This window comes from Lynx canadensis, chromosome A1 (genome assembly GCF_007474595.2).
Source record: "Lynx canadensis isolate LIC74 chromosome A1, mLynCan4.pri.v2, whole genome shotgun sequence".
Classification (NCBI taxonomy): domain Eukaryota; kingdom Metazoa; phylum Chordata; class Mammalia; order Carnivora; family Felidae; genus Lynx; species Lynx canadensis.
This window is the reverse complement of record NC_044303.2, coordinates 24479608-24496437: the sequence shown is the minus strand read 5'-3', so window position 1 is coordinate 24496437 and position 16830 is coordinate 24479608. Positions and strand designations below refer to the sequence as shown.

At 46.9% G+C, this 16830-nt stretch overlaps 1 protein-coding gene across 3 annotated transcripts in view; it reads right to left on the bottom strand.

Annotated features, from left to right (window-relative positions):
• Positions 1–10140, bottom strand: part of RUBCNL (rubicon like autophagy enhancer) — a 39787-nt gene extending 29647 nt beyond the window's left edge. Inside the window, exon 1 of one of the 3 annotated variants that reach the window (XM_030310825.1) lies at positions 10080–10140. The gene's annotated coding sequence lies outside the window, so the exon portion shown is untranslated. Of the gene's footprint in view, positions 1–8991; positions 9202–9269; positions 9816–10079 lie in introns of those variants that run through there. The other 2 variants (XM_030310814.1, XM_030310835.2) reach the window with 2 other exon arrangements.
• Positions 10141–16830: the final 6690 nt, after the last annotated feature.

The window sequence follows — 16830 nt, the reverse complement described above, 5'->3', positions numbered from 1 at the left end:
GTGTGCGTGTGTGTATATGGTATACATATAATACTGCACGATACTGCGTGAGCTCCAAATCACTGCTCACAAAATACCATGGGATGTGGTGGCAATTGTCAGAATTCATCTGAAGTGCTTCGTCTTCCTTCTCCAGACCTCAAATCTCACCTGGTGCCCCAATTTCTCTTTGCCACACGTCTTTTCCCCTCCAATAATTCCGAGTATCACAATTACAAATGGGAACCATGACTGTGTTTTTATGAAACGGCAAAAACACAGAAGCCTAGAGTGGATGAAGCACTCACATTGTGCCAAACCTGCCAATCCTACCTCAGTCCCAGAAATGACATCGGGAACCACTTCATCCCTTCCAGACTTTTCCCTATGAATTAACATACACACGGCAGATCAGAAGATGTGTTCTGTTTTCTCTTTTAAATTTTTTTTTTCAATGTTTATTTATTTTTTTTGGGACAGAGAGAGACAGAGCATGAACAGGGCAGGGGCAGAGAGAGAGGGAGACACAGAATCGGAAACAGACTCCAGGCTCTGAGCCATCAGCCCAGAGCCTGACGCGGGGCTCGAACTCACGGACCGCGAGATCGTGACCTGGCTGAAGTCGGACACTTAACCGACTGCGCCACCCAGGCGCCCCTTGTTTTCTCTTTTATACATACACATGAGCTCACACTGGACAACATCTATAATGAAACTTCTTTTTCTCTCAACAAGTTCTTGAGGGTGTATATCACTCAACTATCTTACCACTTTCTATAGTATAAAAGGATCATAATTTACTTCGCCAGACTATGGACGGGAACGTATTTTTAGTTTTTCGCAGTTATAAAATATACAGCGATGAGCAATTTTGTTCATGTTGCTTTTTATTAGTTTTCTTTCGCTAAACTTTTAGTTCTGAGTCCATAGCTCATGATAACGTCATTGTTTCCGAGAGAATGAAGCTGTATGAGTCATATTCTATGATCAATTCTTTACATGTCATAGCTGTTCTTGTGGGGGGAAGATGATTACAGACGTGAAATCACATAAAAAAAAATGTACAGGCTCAAACCAGTGACAAGTGGCAGGGATCCCTGTGTTTTTTACAAACAGATTAAAGACAACGGTTCACAAAGAATGATGTTATTTATGAGCCTCCCAGATACGGAATTGCCTTAGCGGCACTGAGCAAAAACAGACTTCCTTTTCAAAAGTGATTTACAGAAGCGGTGCTTGCTCCACTTCCTTCTAGAAAGGTGTTCTTGTTTCACACAAACAACCAGCAGCTGTTGGCTTTTCCAGGTTATAAAACGAGCACATTTTAGAGCTGGGATAGGCCCATAGAGATTCAAAGCCATGTCTAAAGACACGGCAGAGAGAGGATGGCAAGCCAGGTTGGACAGTCACTCGGGAGCATGAGCCTCTCTGAGAGGGAGACTGACACAGGAGAGAGCCATGGTTAGAAACAAAGCACTGGCCCTAGCCCCGGGGGTCCACATCGCCATTGCCTGATCTTTGGGGCAACAGATAATTCATGAAATACCATCATAGGGTGTTTTGGCTCGCTGTCACCTTGCTTGTCGTCTGGTAATCAATTAAATATTTATTGAGCAACTACTACATGACTGGCACTGTTTTTGTTTTGGAGGCGCTGGAGCAAAAGAAGTCCGTTCTTCTTCCAATAGCTTACATTCCGGCAGAGGGAAGACAGTGACTGAACCTATGCATTCATACATTTCAGTGCCGACGGCCGGCAGGTAGTATGGGTGTAAGCAGTGGTTGACATCTTCCCAAAATGCGTCCCATTGTGATAAATGACGTCCTTTGAATTAGCAAGGCTTAGGTACAAAGCTAAAATCTATTTCCAAAAACACTTAAAAAATTTTTTTAATGTTTATTTTTTTTAAGAGAGAGAGAGAGAGGCAGAATGAGAGCAGGGAAGGTACAGAGAGAGACACACACACAGGGTCCAAAGCAGGCTCCAGGCTCCGAGCCATCAGCATAGAGCCCGACATGGGGCTCGAACTCACGAACTGAGAGATCATGACCTGAGCCGAAGTCAGACGCTTAGCCGACTGAGCCACCCAGGCCCCCTTCCCAAAACGTTGTAAAGGAAGATTACGACGCTTACCATCATTTCTACTGTGATTTTCCTGTTGAGGGTGAGCACAGGCCAGATTACCACTAGTTAACATATATACGGCAGCAAAGGTCCTAGACAAGAGAGAGATTCCTGGACTCCCCCTGGCAAGTCATTCTAGATGGGTCTCTGCCCATCAAAGTCAGTGGTTCCATCACGAACGACTGCATAATGAGGACAAGCTCAGAGCCACAATACTGACTGCAGAGATGCAGCTTTTGCCAAAGGGGTGGACGACTCGGTTGGGCATGAGCCACCGTGACCTCTACAGTGACCTCATTAACATCTTTCAGACCATAAGCAGCCAGAATTTTGATGCAGATGAGCAGTTTTCGCTCCCAATACCCCTAACAATCTTAGAGTGACTCCATGAATAGACACAAGCATGTCAGATTTCAGATTTAGGATTTTCTCTGCCCCAGCACTAACTACCAACTGTATACATGATTAGGAGCACTGAAGACTGATCTTAAAGGTTACCTCCTCAGTGAGGCCTCCATGGTCACCCTATGTCACGGCAACTGCCCCAGTCAGTAATTCCTCTCCCCCCACCCCCCGCCCCGCTTCCCACCTCTGGTTTTCTCCTTACTCCTTGGCATTAATCCCCATTGTATTTAGCCTCAAACACGAACACCCACTAGAACGGAAAATCTCTGAGGGTAACAGTTTTAAAAAAAAATTGTACTCTGGACACTGCTTTGTTCCCAGAATCTAGAACAGGGGCACATAATAGGTGTTCAACCAAACACGCATTGAGTGTGAATACAATGAACGAATGAACAAACCAACAGTACCTAAGAATGGTTCTGCTGGTTATTTCTGTCGCCTAGGAAAGAAAATCGAGAATAGATGTCAACCTTTAGAAGAAGCTGGAGATCACGACCTAAAATTTCTGTTCAACTGTTTCCTTAGGATAAAGGAAGCTAGAGAACAGAAATCACAAACGAGAGTTGGGGTAAAGGGTAAAATTCGTTTATGCCCACTTTAAGGCGGCTTACTGAGCATGCTCAGTAGTAACGAAATGCAGGTGAGCAAAGAGCACGGACGGTGTCTCGTTCACAAAGCTCCCCGGTCCTCTCCCCATCTTTCCGTATCTACTTCCCTTCAGGCTCTGCGTTTGGACAAACCCCCACCCCCAAGGATGTTGAGAAACTCAAACCATCACTTATCAAACAGAAGAGCAACTGTTTTCGAGGCCCAGTAACGCGACTCCATAGCTTCCACAACGCGGTCCGCCATCAGAGTCAACTGCCGTTTTCACACAGCTGCGCCCTCACCACGGCACATGCTGAACTCTGTGTTCGAACACTAACAGCACCAGGAAGGAAGCAGTGCTCTATTGCAATGGCATATAGCAATGAGGCTGGTGGCATCACATGGACTCCTTCCTGCCCGCCTGAACTTTGGCAGTGACCCTTAACTTGGAAGGTCCGCCGTCAGGAGAACACGGAGGAAGGACAGAAAGCAATTATGACAAATGCGCGGGGTAAGGCTCGCCGGGGAAGACCCCACGAAGGCAAAGACCAAGGAACACGAGCTATGTGCCTGAGAAAACTGCAAGGTTGCCTAAGACACACAAATGACTAACTTCCTGTGGTCACCGCGTAGATCACAGTGACCACTGTCGCGGAGTGTTTCAGGTGGTATTATGCCAATTTGGGAACGGACGTAAAGAACGTTAGGGGGCTTGCCCAAGGCCTCACCATCAGTAATTTACCAGGAGAACAAAAAAACAAAAGTCTGACACCTGATCCAAGGCTCCTTCCACTCCTATTTATGTACATCATTGGGGCTGAAGTTGGGATATTTTCAATTTCGTTAGCAATGTAAATTTAAGAACGTTCCTATTAAATCTGTCACAAAACCAAGGATTAAGAACCACACCACTATATTTGATTCCATGTCTTTAGAACAGTTGTGCCCAGAACGTTATGATTACACCTATTTGCGTAAAAAACAAAAGTCATTGTACAAACAGCTCCAATATTTATTTATAAACCTTACAGAGGCACAGGTATACTAATATGTAATGTAAAAATTCATGAACATAACATTTTGTTCTTGCTTTCTAATAAATCATCTTGTAACCTAAAGGTACATACCACCACTCAAGTAATGTTTTACTTAAAACCTTTTATATAAAAAAACAGTAACAAACAGGGGCACCTGGGTGGCTCAGTCGGCTAAACATCTGACTTCAGCTCAGGTCATGATCCCAAGGGTCGTGGGTTTGAGCCCCGCGTCAGGCTCTGTGCTGACAGCTCAGAGCCTGGAGCCTGCTTCTCCCTCTCTGTGTCTCCCTCTCTGTGTCTCCCTCTCTCTCTGCCCCTTCCCTGCTCATACTCTGTCTCTCCCTCTGTCTCAAAAATAAACAAACCATTAAAAAATATTTAAAAAAACAATAACAAACAAAAAATTACTTACACACGAACGTCACATAACTGAATAAGACTTACAAAAAACATTAATTCAAAACTTTACCCGAAGTAAGCGTAGGGACCTGCATTGGAACAATGGCAAAGTTCCCACATTTGGGCCAAATAAAATGGGGAGCCGTACTGGAAAACCGTCCGGCAGTTCCTCAAATGGTCAAGCATACAGTTACCATTTGGCCTAGCAATTCCACTCCTGAGGATATAGCGAAGAGAACGAAAGCATGTGCTCACGCAAGAACCCTGCACACAAATGTCAACGGCAGAAATAGTCACGGAAGCCAAAAGGGGCAAACAACCCAAATGTCCATCAACTGATGAACGGGTAAACCAAGTGTGGGGCTGCATGCGATGCGGTATTATCTAGCCACAATACGAGGTACTAACACCGCGACATGGGTGAGCCCTGAAAACATTATACTAAGTGAAATCACCAGGCACAAAAGATATTTCATATTTACAGATGCATTTTTATGAAATGTCCAGAATAGGCGAATCCATACAGACAAAACATAGATGAGTGGGGTTTTTTTTTGGGGGGGGTGGGGAGGAGGGAATGAGAACATAAACAGTGAGAGCTAACGGGTACAGGGTATCTTTTTGAGGTTCTAAATGTTCTCAAATCAACCGTGACAGTGAGGACACATATCTGTGAATATATTAAAGCCACTAACTTGTACACTGTAAATGGGTGAATTGCAGGTTATGTGAATTCTATCTCAATCTCAATAATGCTGTCCAAAAAAAAAAAAAAATGAGATGGGAGGAAGTACCCATCTCTCTTCAAACAAGGTCTAGGAAGCCGGGAGAATGCTGGTGTGCATGGGCAGAGGGATGGAAGGAGCGCAGGCTCTAAGTCAGGCTGCAAACTAAGGTACTGAAAGCTGAAAGGGGAAACAGAGAGCAAATAAGAGGCATACTGAATATGTGTGCCTAAAGTAGGTATAGAGAAGAGAGAGGAAGAAGTGAAAATGCCACAGCAGAACTATCTAGAAAAAGAAAAGAGAAAAAAAAAAAATGAAACCAAGGACTGGTAAAGACAACATCATCAATGTGATGGCAACCAGTAACTGGGCACCGGTTCCCAGACCCTACACCCAGAGGTCAGACACCCACCCTTCTCTTTAAACCAGCACCATGAGGGAGGTTCTGCTGGTCCCAACAAACAAACAAACAAACAAACAAAAATAAACCCTTCAACACTTGCAGTATCTGTGTGTCCCTGAGTTACCTCTCTGACCTCCTTATCTATTACCTCTACATCCCTACACCTCTATACCGTTCTGCACCCCTCCCCTACACTCCTCTATAGTCTTCGGCACCGCCATCTTTATTCAAAAGTACCTTTGGAATGAGACTTTCCTCATCACCCTTTTTAAAACTGCATCCCTAAGGTGCACACTATCCTCATTTACTGCTCTATTTTTTTTTCCTCCAGAGTACTCACCTATTATCTTAGCCATCGTCATCGGCTCATAACTAACACTTGCATGCAGTTTAGTAGGTGCCTGGCACTGTTCTAGATTTTCTATACACACACACACACACACACACACACGCACGCACTTGATCCCTCTAACAACCTATGAGGTAGATACAATAACACTGTTTTCATTTTACAGATGCAGACCCAAGGCACAGCCAATAAATGGGAGCGTTGCACACCCAAGCAGTCTTGCTCCCAAGTTCACATTCTTACCCGCAACAGCACAGGGATGAAGGAAAGACCTTTAAATCTCAGAGATTCAAACGTTTCTGGAGAATATCCAAGTTTATCAAGCACGAAGTAGCTGCTGGCAATGTCAGTGACCTTGGCCCAAATCTCCACAGAGACCGAGTTTAAACGAAGAGTGAGCCAGCAGGAAAAACAACACAAAACAAAGAACAGGTTTTATGGATGTCATAGGACAGTTCAAGTGATTTGACGGTTTAAAACACTCTTAAAATGTGCATAAATAAAAGCTCAAGTCTCCCGACCTACTGTATGTAAAATAGCCGTCCCAAAAGCTGTCTTCTAAAAACAGCTTCCAAAGAAAGAATAGGGAGGTACTTTACATATGTTCCCAGGACACTTGTTTCCTGACCCACTATAGATTGTTGAAATAAGAGAATGTAGAGGAGCCTAAGGATTAAAAAGAATCCCGCACCGCCGTTCAGTCTTCATCACCTGAAATCAACTAGAGCAGAGCACCTGTTGGCCATGGGTGCTTTTCAAGGTCACCTGCCCCCAAAACTTTGAGGTCCAATTTACATTTATCTCTTTCAGTAAATGTAAAACTAAGGATCCAAGAACAGAACTAAAATATTTTTTTAATTTTTCTTTTAGTGTTTATTTATTTTTGAGAGAGACAGAGAGAGAGAGAGAGAGGGAGGGAGGGAGGGAGAGAGGAACTGAGTTGGGGAGGGGCAGAGAGAGGGAGACACAGAATTTGAAGCAGTCTCCAGGCTCTGAGCTGTCAACACAGAGCCAGATGTGGGGCTTGAACCTATGAGACATGAGATCATGACCTGAGCTGAAGTTGGACGCTTGACCGGCTGAGCCACCGAGACGCCCCTGAACCGAAATATTTTTTTAAGGAATTTTCAAACATTAGTTGTTGAGCAGATCACATTTAAGTGTGTAGATCATTTCAGCTGCTTCTCCTTTGTCATTTTCCAGCCTACTGTTAACGACGACAAAAACACCTGCCTCTGAGACTTCCTTTTACCTGCGGCAGTATTTCCCTTTCACAGTTCACACGTGAGAAATAAAGCATCATTCAATATAGGATTATTATTACTATCTTGTGGATGAGAACACTGAGGCCTAGGAAAAGGAAGTGAAGACCACACACAGCAACTGAGCAGCAAGCTCAGCACTGGGAGCCTGGAACCTTGCTCCAGAGCCCCCCAATCTCACCCTCATGCTTCTGTATGTGTAAGATACAACAGCACAAAAATTAAGGGGGGAGAAAAAGAGTCCCAATCAAATATAATTTTTATGCCAATCTGAGAAATTCCTCACTTACCAGCTGTGTGACCTTGGGCAAGGCACTTAACCTCTCTGTGCTTCAGTTTTTTTTTTTTACAGATTGTTGTGAGAACTTAACGAATTGTAACACATGCGTATCTCAGTCCGACAGACACTATTCCATAAAAGTTGGCTTTATCATCACCATAAGTGCAATTTTACAGACTTAGACTTCAATGTATGACAGCACAATTAAGGAGACCTAGTTTTAGTTCCCAACTTTGCAAATGAGTCATCTTTCAAGTCTTTTTAATTAAAATGAAAACTCGGGACGCCTGGGTGGCTCAGTCAGTTAAGCCTCCGACTTTGGCTCACGTCACGATTTCACAGTTCATGGGTTCGAGCCCCACGTCGGGCTCTGTGCTGACAGCTCACAGCCTGGAGCCTGCTTCAGATTCGGTGTCTCCTTCTCTCTCTGCCCCTTCCCTGCTACAGCTCTGTCTCTCAAAAATAAGTAAATGGTAAAAAAAAAATGACAATGCAAAAACAATCAGAGGTCTTGGTAATATTGACTTGCACACCGTACTTATCTCTTTAGAAAGGATACAATATGACACACAGGCATTACTATTGCTCATGTTTATAATCTCTGGAAGGCTTGACAAGCTTATTTAAATTTTTTTTGTTTGTTTAACGTTTATTTATTTTTGAGACAGAGAGAGACAGAGCATGAACGGGGGAGGGTCAGAGAGAGAGAGGGAGACACAGAATCTGAAACAGGCTCCAGGCTCTGAGCTGTCAGCACAGAGCCCGTCGCGGGGCTCGAACTCACAGACCGCGAGGTCCGTGACCTGAGCCGAAGTAGGACGTTTAACCGACTGAGCCACCCAGGCGCCCTGACAAGCTTATTTAAAAAGAACTGCTTCAATTTTAACAGTAATGCAACCAACCATGTGACTCTTTCCTTTCCATATGAGAAATACGAATCTAAATTTAGTAACAAGGGAAACTATTCAAATTTGGCAAAGCTATTCTTTGTGTGCCCTCAGACAGGTGGGGAGAATGTGTTCGTGAGCAACGCAGTCTTTCTTGACCTCTTTGCTTATCCTCCTCTAAAGACCATTCCAGTTAAAACGCTTATTCTTGCACGTTTATCCTTGGTGCTGGCAGTCTTCCCTGCATCAGAAAACACGACCTCCAACTTCAGAAGGCTAAGGATGTTTTCAGAGTCATGAAGAGCATCTCAAATCAAATCTAACCCCCAGAGGCCACGACCGGTTTTCATCAACTTGCCTAGCATCTCCCTCCGGCCCTAAAGAAGATGAGGAAGGCACAGTTCCTGAACCCTGAGGTCACACTGAAGCGCAGCGTCAGGCAGTACTGCTCGCAAGAGGGCCCTGAACGAAACACTGAGGAACAGCCACACCCGGACATCGTGGACAGGTAAGCGGGAAAGTGCCCGCACTACCCTGAAGGTGCTGCCTTACCTCTGCTCCAAACGAGGTTCTGCTGGCGGCCAGGAGGGAGGTGTGCGCAGCAATGTGGTGATACCTTAATTTATAGAAACCACACTTCTGCTTTTCAAAACCCTACTCTTCCTCCAGTTACCGTCCAGTGAGGTAGGGCAGGGATCACCCTGCTGCTTCTCACACAAACAAGGTTTCTTGACTTGCCCAGACCTCACTGCTGGTACTCAGCCTTTCAGGACAGAGTCCCCGGAACCCAAGGCTGCAGACCCTCAGTCCTTTGCGCTTTCCCAACATACCGTCAGTTCAGAGATCCTTCCAAGTGCCATTGCAGTAACACAGTAAGCACGGTTCCGGAATATACCCCTTCCTTATCGTCTTGATTCCCATTCGGGCTACATAACCCCTCTTCCGGCGGTTCTCCACATTCTCCAGGCTGACGGTATCAATGTGGCAGGAGGGTGGCGAACCTCACCGCGGCCACCGGCAGGCTGGAGCGGGGTGGGGGTGCAGCGCCGCTTTCCCCGCCGCAGTGTCAGCAGGTGGACTTCTCGGTGGGCGCTGGGGACCACATAACCGGCCGTGCGCTCACTAACCCAGCTCGGTTAAGTAACAGAAAGTTTATGGGTTTGGGCCACCAGCCATCCATACATAGGGCTGGGTGTGTGCGGAGGGGGTCCTCCGCGGGCCTTCGCCATCTGTGCGCGCGCTTTTGGGGAACCGAGAAAAGCCTGCGCGCCCGGAGCGCGGTGCCTGGGGCCACGCAGGGCGCAGGCTTTGGGCTCGCTGACCGTCGCCCGGCGCTGAAGTGTCTTCGAGGTTCCGTTCCTGAGCCTTCCGGATCCAAGCCGAGCACGGGGTCGCCCCCTTTTGCCAGGTCGATTCCATAAAAACCCGCCACCCCTGCAGAGCAACCCCTCCTCCATTCGCCCAGGGGCCTCGGCACTGCCCGGCCCCTGCCCCGGCGTGCCCCCGAGCTCGCGCACGCCTCTCCGGAGCCCCTCGCCCCTCCCCCCCTCACCGCTGCAGCAGCCTCACCGCGCCGGCGTTACCCACCTCCGGCGCCCCTCGCGCCCCCGGCCCGCTCACGCCCGCTCATCCCCGCTCACCAGGTGCGCGCATCGCGTCGGCTCCCGGCTCGCTGGGCTCCGGGCGCGGCGGAAAGAGGGAGCGAGGAGGGGGAAGCGGCGCCCTGACGCTGCCACGCCGCCGCCACCCCACCCCCATCGAAATCCCGGGCCACCGCAGCAATCCGAGAAGGTCCCCGAGGAAGCGAAGCGCCGCGGCCGGGCCTGCAGCCGGCGAGGAGACGCGGAGGACGCGAGCCGGAAGAACTGCGGCCCCCGCGCTGCCCCCACCGCCGCGGCCGTGTCCTCGGCCGCCCACCCCCGAGCCGGGTGACGCGGGCTGGGACAGCCGGGGGCCGCCGTGCTCCCCTCCCCCAGCGTTCCCTCCCGAAATCACGCCGTTCCCTCGCTGGAGGGAGCGGAGGGGGGGGGGGCTGAGCTGCAAACGCGCTTTCTGGGGTTGAAATACCGAGATGCCCGCAGACCTGGCGGACGCGAATTCCCAGCACCCCACCCCCTCCCCCGGACAGCGGTATTTGGCGTTCAGTGCAATTGCCTGAGAGAACGCGTGATCCTGCCGAGTATTCGGGATTCGTCCGCACAGAGATCTACGCGCCCGACCGAGACCTAAAGCTTCCCCCGAGCGTGACCTCAGCGGGCTGCTCCGCGCGGAGCCCCACGACGGCGACTTCCCTGGCAGCCTCCGTCCTACCTACTCATCACCTAGTCCTCTGGAAGCGAGGGGTGCCGCGGGTTGCGTCCAGATCTAGCTGGACGCTGGCGAGAAGCTGCCAACCAAAACAGAATGTTGTCACGCTCAGACACCGAAGCCCTGACCGTTGGTAGGGCTGAGTGCACGGTGTCCCTTCGCCCCTAGGGAGGCTGAACACGCTCTGCCAGCGCCCTAACCTCTCTTGGGGGAAGAATCTCGGAGTTACCTGCCCCGGTAGCAACAGGCAGCGGGTGAGCCGATCTAGGATTACTTAAAAGACTCCCTTCTGCAGGGTAAGCCAACCGCATCGCACCCCCCCCCCCCGCCTTGGTTCTTTGGCTTTGTCCTGGGTCACCTCCAGGTGTGGAACCAGCTCACGGGTATGTTGGGCTTTATTTGCTGGATGTCTCTTTGGAACACGCTTTTCCTGGCACAGCCTAGACTGGAGTGGATAAGGGGCGGCGTCAGGTAGTCTCTGATCCTATGTCAGAGTCTGGTAACACTAGCTGTCCATCACCCGACTTAACACTGAGCACAGCCTGTTTGGAGCCTAGAACCGCTTAGACCGGAAAGGACTCTGAACTTTTGGGGTTCTGTCTCAGGAATTCGGATCGGCTGAAGACAGACTGGGAAGGGCTTACATTAAACTTAAAAAAAAAAATGTATATGTAGGCTCGGGTACTTTTACAAATTATTTTTGAGCCATCCTATCAATATTCCGGAATATTATTTGTTTCCACAGATTCTTCCTCTGTGAATTAAAGAGGTTAAGTTACTTGCCCAAGGTCACACAGTTAGTAAAGCACAGTTAGGCTCTGAAGACCGATGTCTCTAACAACCAAAACTTATGTCCAGTTTTCACCATGCTCACAGAAAAATAATGAAATCGAGGGGCGAAGCATGAGAATTTTCAAGCAATAATTAAAAGAGGAAAGGAATCAGGAGGAAGTGGACAGAAAAAATGTCATGCAAAGTAAACCAGTAAGTCTACCATTCAAAGGAAAAAAAAAAAAAAACAACCAACAGAAACCAAACTGTACTAGGTGGTAGACTGGACAAATCCAAGGCAAAGAAAGCATTCTTGTAGGGACACTAGGAGATTTTAGACCAAGATGGTAAGATTTGGTCAGTCCCCTTTGAAGTCACTTTGGAATCATCTTTATCAAAAGTAAATAGGCTGGCCTATGCCCTGTTATGTGGGCATCCTATAAACTTGAACATCCGCATTCAACATCTAATCACAAGTAAAGGAGGCCACATTCTGCAAGCTTATCTCTACAACTAAGAGAGAAAGCTCAAGGACAGGTGTTTCAAATAAGGAATACTGGAAATCGACTGTCCCCTCTGAGATTAGAGTTCTGGAGGTAGAATTTCCTAAGTCCTAAATGCTGAGTGTGGGCTTTCCAAGACTGCCCAATCAATTGTTCAATGCTGAGAAAGTCACTGATAATTACAAGCCAAAAACCACTCAGGAAAAGCAGAGGTTGGTTTTCTTTTTCATGGGGAAGGTCATCTTCCAGGTCACAGTGCCCTCCATGCCCTGGGGCCCCAGGGCAGTGAGCATATCAGGAACAACTCATGGCTTCATCTAACTGGGCTCCTGCCCAGCACCCATTGGTCACACACAAGTCTCCATTGTGGCCAGGACCAGCCTCATAGAGGAGCAGAAGCCTGGCAGCTGCCCTTCCAAACCCAGCCAGACTTCGCAAGACGTGATTTGTGCCATGAGCAGGGACGCGACCCTGTTGTTGAGCTCAGCTAACGAAGTCAGCAAAGGAGAAATCAGTCTCCGTGCAAAACAGGAACGAAATGAGATGAACTGCCTCGTAAGCTACGAAAAGGAGTCTGCTGACATCATGACTTTCAGGGAAGAAGGGATGATCCTACATGTGAGGGAAGTCAGCATGTGACAAGGGGTAAAAGAACCAGGCTGCATTAGGCTTGTCTCAGTTTCTTTTCCTCCTTCCTGTGTGTCTGAAACCTCCATTATCCACAGAGGACAAATTTGTATGATGCTGCTACTTACGTGAGGAACCTAGAATAGGCAAACTCATTGAGACAGAAAAGAGAATAGAGGCTACCAGAGACGGGAGGAGTGGAAATGGGAAATTATCATTTTGTGGGTACAGTTTCTGCTTGGGATGATAAGAAAGTTCTGGAGATGGATAGTGGTGATGGTTGCACATTATTGCAAATGTACTTAAAGGCACTGAATTGGATACATACAAATGGTTAAAGTAGTAAATTTTATGTTCTGTATATTTTACCATAATAAGGTATATGTGTATGTATGTATATACATGTATATAAATATATATTGAAAATGCATAGTATATATGTTATATATGATATATTATATACATTATATATATGTAATATTATAAACATATATAAATATATTTAAGATGTATCATCAGGATGTAATACTTCTTTGGAGTAAAAGCCCAAGGGAAAGCAACATGCTAAGATAAGAGATGCCTTCTGGCCCCGGAAACTCTTTGAATTTTCATTAAGTCTTGCCCTATTTTGCTTTCCTTTAGGGTGCCAGAGCCTAGCTTTGGGTTTGTCATGCTCCTCATTCAAAAGGAAGAGTAATCCTGCCACTTTACTACTTGCTTCTGCCAGTGACAGGTAGCTGGGGGTCTGTGAGGGCATGTTCAGAAATGCCATACCCTGAAAGAGGTTCTACCTTTCAGAGACAGAGGAAGCTAAAATATGTTTTAAAAAACACAACATTTAACTGAGTAAATTTAAAGATCTAATTGACTTGATTCAATGATTCATGAATCAGGCTCACAGAAGGGAGCTCTGTACAAAAAGGGAAGGTTTTTAAAGGCAGAAAGGGGGTGGGACAAGGAAGCCATAAACAAAAGAAAGGATGATTTCCAGCCAGGTCACTTTCCTCTGAGGGACAGGCAGGGGGCGGGGCTTCTCACCCAGTCTAACCTCACTAGTGCCATCAGTTCATTCCAGACTGATTGGAGGGCGCGTTCACAGGCGTAGCTGAAACTGTAAGGAACTCTTGGTTTACTCTTGTGGGGGCAAATGACTCCATTTCGAGCCTGTTTTCCCTTTCGTCACGAGCAAAAGTATTTTGTCACGAGCAAACCTTGATCCCTAGGGTCAGCCTGTTTTGGTGGAAATGGCAAGAGGAAGGACACGTGCCCTGGGTCTGACGGAAAACCAGTAAACCTTGTCCTTAGCCCCCCTCCTCCTCTCCCCATCCTCTTTGAAGATGCCCTTAGTTAGCGGGACTAGTAGAACCAGAAGCTGCACCTGTTCTGGGGTCTCTTTTCACAAGAAATGTGGTATACGTAAAAATGTGGGGTCCCACATGAGTGCAAGGGTACCCAGTAATCTGCTGTTAGAACTGAAACAGTAAGCTGTTTGTATTCTGTCTTGCCCTCTGGATTGTTGACCCGGGGGACCTTACTCAGTTCTGAGTTACTTCCCCCACAACTCCCTCCCCCCAAACCTGGCCCTGTACTTCACATGTTTCTGGTGTTCCATGTATTTGCTAACTGTTCACGTGGCTTGCGGGGTGTGATTTGAATGCCATCCCGTGAAAGGGAAAGACACGAGGCTAAGATTATCCCATGTTTGGAAACACTTGAAGTGTCCAACACTTAGTTTCTTAGTCAACATTTAAAGTGTTCTTTACTATGATCTCAGCCCAATTTCCAGTCTCTTCTCTCACTTGTGTCTCAATTATGCTAAGGCTCTCAATGGCCCACCAATTGCCCTGAGGACATACTTCACTGTTTCCTACCTTTGTGCCTCAAGCCATCAACCACATTTTACATTTTTCACGTCGGCTTCCCAGGGACGACCTGGTACCTCAGTGTTTCTTGCCTGACATTTTGTTAGTCTTTCTGGTGGCCTTCTGGCCCAGTATAGATAATTCCTTATGTCATTTCCACATGGGCTGTTTGATAAGGAAAGGCTAAAATGCCTAGATTCAATCCTGTGTGGCTGGTAGGAATCTTTCTCTGGAACTTGGATATGAAAGAAAGAAAGAGAAAAGAAAAGAAAAGAAAAAAGAAAGAGAAAAGAAAAGAAAGAAAGCAAGAAAGAAAGAAGGAAGGAAAGAAAGAAAAAAGAGAAAAGAAAAACCTTATTTTTCTAAAATTGTTTCTACATCAAATTAAGTTGACTTGGTATCCCCACTTGAAAAGGTAGCAGGAAAAAGGTGCCATGTGTTAGCGAGCCTTGCTTCCTCCCTAAAGTTTCTCAAGAGCTCAAGTGCCTCCGTAACATTTCTGGTCTCTTCCATCATGGTCACTAGAGAGATCCTCATTTTTGAAATTTACTAATTTGAGCAGTGCCATCACTCTATACCAAGTGTGGGTACAAGGGTCCTTCACCAGGCTCTTAGGGACTCAGTCACTCAGCATTCAAACGCTGCCCCTTCAGAGAATCTATCCCTCTTTCACAGACCCTTTCTGCCCTTCCCATTAAAAAACAAAAAGGCAGGGGTGCCTGGGTGGCTCAGTTGGTTAAGCATCGGACCCTTGATTTCAGCTCAGGTCATGTTCTCACAGATTGCGAGATGGAGCCCTGCATAGGACTCTGCGCTGACGGGCTCCCGCTGTGGGATTCTCTCCCCCTCTCTCTAGCCCTCCCTCATGCGCATGCGCATAGGAACACAGACATATACACACAGGCACGCACGCACGTGCTCTCACGTTCTTTCTCTCTTTCTCTCTCTCTCAAAATAAATAAACTAAAAAAAAAAAATCCTCTTCTCTTTGAAGAAGCCACTTTCCACTCAGGCAACTCCTGCCTTTCTGCTTACCATAGCACACAATCCAACTAAGTTAAATACACAATGCCTTAACTCCACCCTGGGGTACTCCAAGCCCTACTGATCCTCTTAGGGGCAGGGAGATTAACAGAAAAGTGGTCTCAATTCCTTTGGATTTTTCTGCAAAGCACTAAGAATACAACAAGTGCATTTCTTAATAAGTTATCATGAACAATAAAATACAAATACTTTTCTCAATAAATTATTTTGCCACATTAAGTTACAATCTTTTAATATGCCAGTAAAATGAATACCGTGGGAGACTAGCTCTCTGTAGCAGAGATGGATCCAACCAACACCGCTCTCTCTCTCTCTCCCTCTTTTTAAAAAAAATTTTTAATGTTTATTTATTTTTGAGACAGAGACAGAGCGTGATCAGGGGAGGGGCAGAGAGAGAGGGAGACACGAATGTGAAGCAGGCTGTCAGCACAGAGCCGGACGATGTGGGGCTCCGGCCCACACACTGTGAGATCGTGACCTGAGCCCAAGTCAGAGGCTTAACCCACTGAACCACCCAGGGGCCCCTTCTCTCTCTCTTTTTTGATTCATCTCACTAGCCATTAAGTCATTCAGCTTGACTTGATGCTCTAATTTCGTGCTGTCCTTACGAACTTCTATTTAAAAGTAGATTTGTGGGGGCGCCTGGGTGGCGCAGTCGGTTAAGCGTCCGACTTCAGCCAGGTCACGATCTCGCGGTCCGTGAGTTCGAGCCCCGCGTCGGGCTCTGGGCTGATGATGGCCCAGAGCCTGGAGCCTGCTTCCGATTCTGTGTCTCCCTCTCTCTTTGCCCCTCCCCCGTTCATGCTCTGTCTCTCTCTGTCCCAAAAATAAATAAACGTTGAAAAAAAAAAAATTAAAAGTAGATTTGTGTGTCAATTTGCCTACAGGGAAAGAAGGTGCTGACCAGCCACCATGGGCGTTCTCACCGACTCCACTACCCTGAAGTTATATTTTTTGTAGTAAATAGTCATAAATTATCATTCCTTCCTGCCTATTAATCTCCAGTGAGTTTGGTCAAATTAAATCAGATCCTGTAATAGGGAGAGGAATCGTCCCCCAAAGACGCCCACATCCTAATCCCCAGAACCTGTAATTATGTCAGGTTACACGGCAAAGGAGAATGTAGATTGCAGATAGAATTAAGGTTGCCAAGCAACTGACTCTGACAGGAGAAGATTATCCTATACCATTCACATGTCCCAATGTAATCACAAGGGTCCTCCGAAGTAAAAGAGGGAGGTGGGAGAGTCAGAGTGATGCAATGTGACAAAGATCTG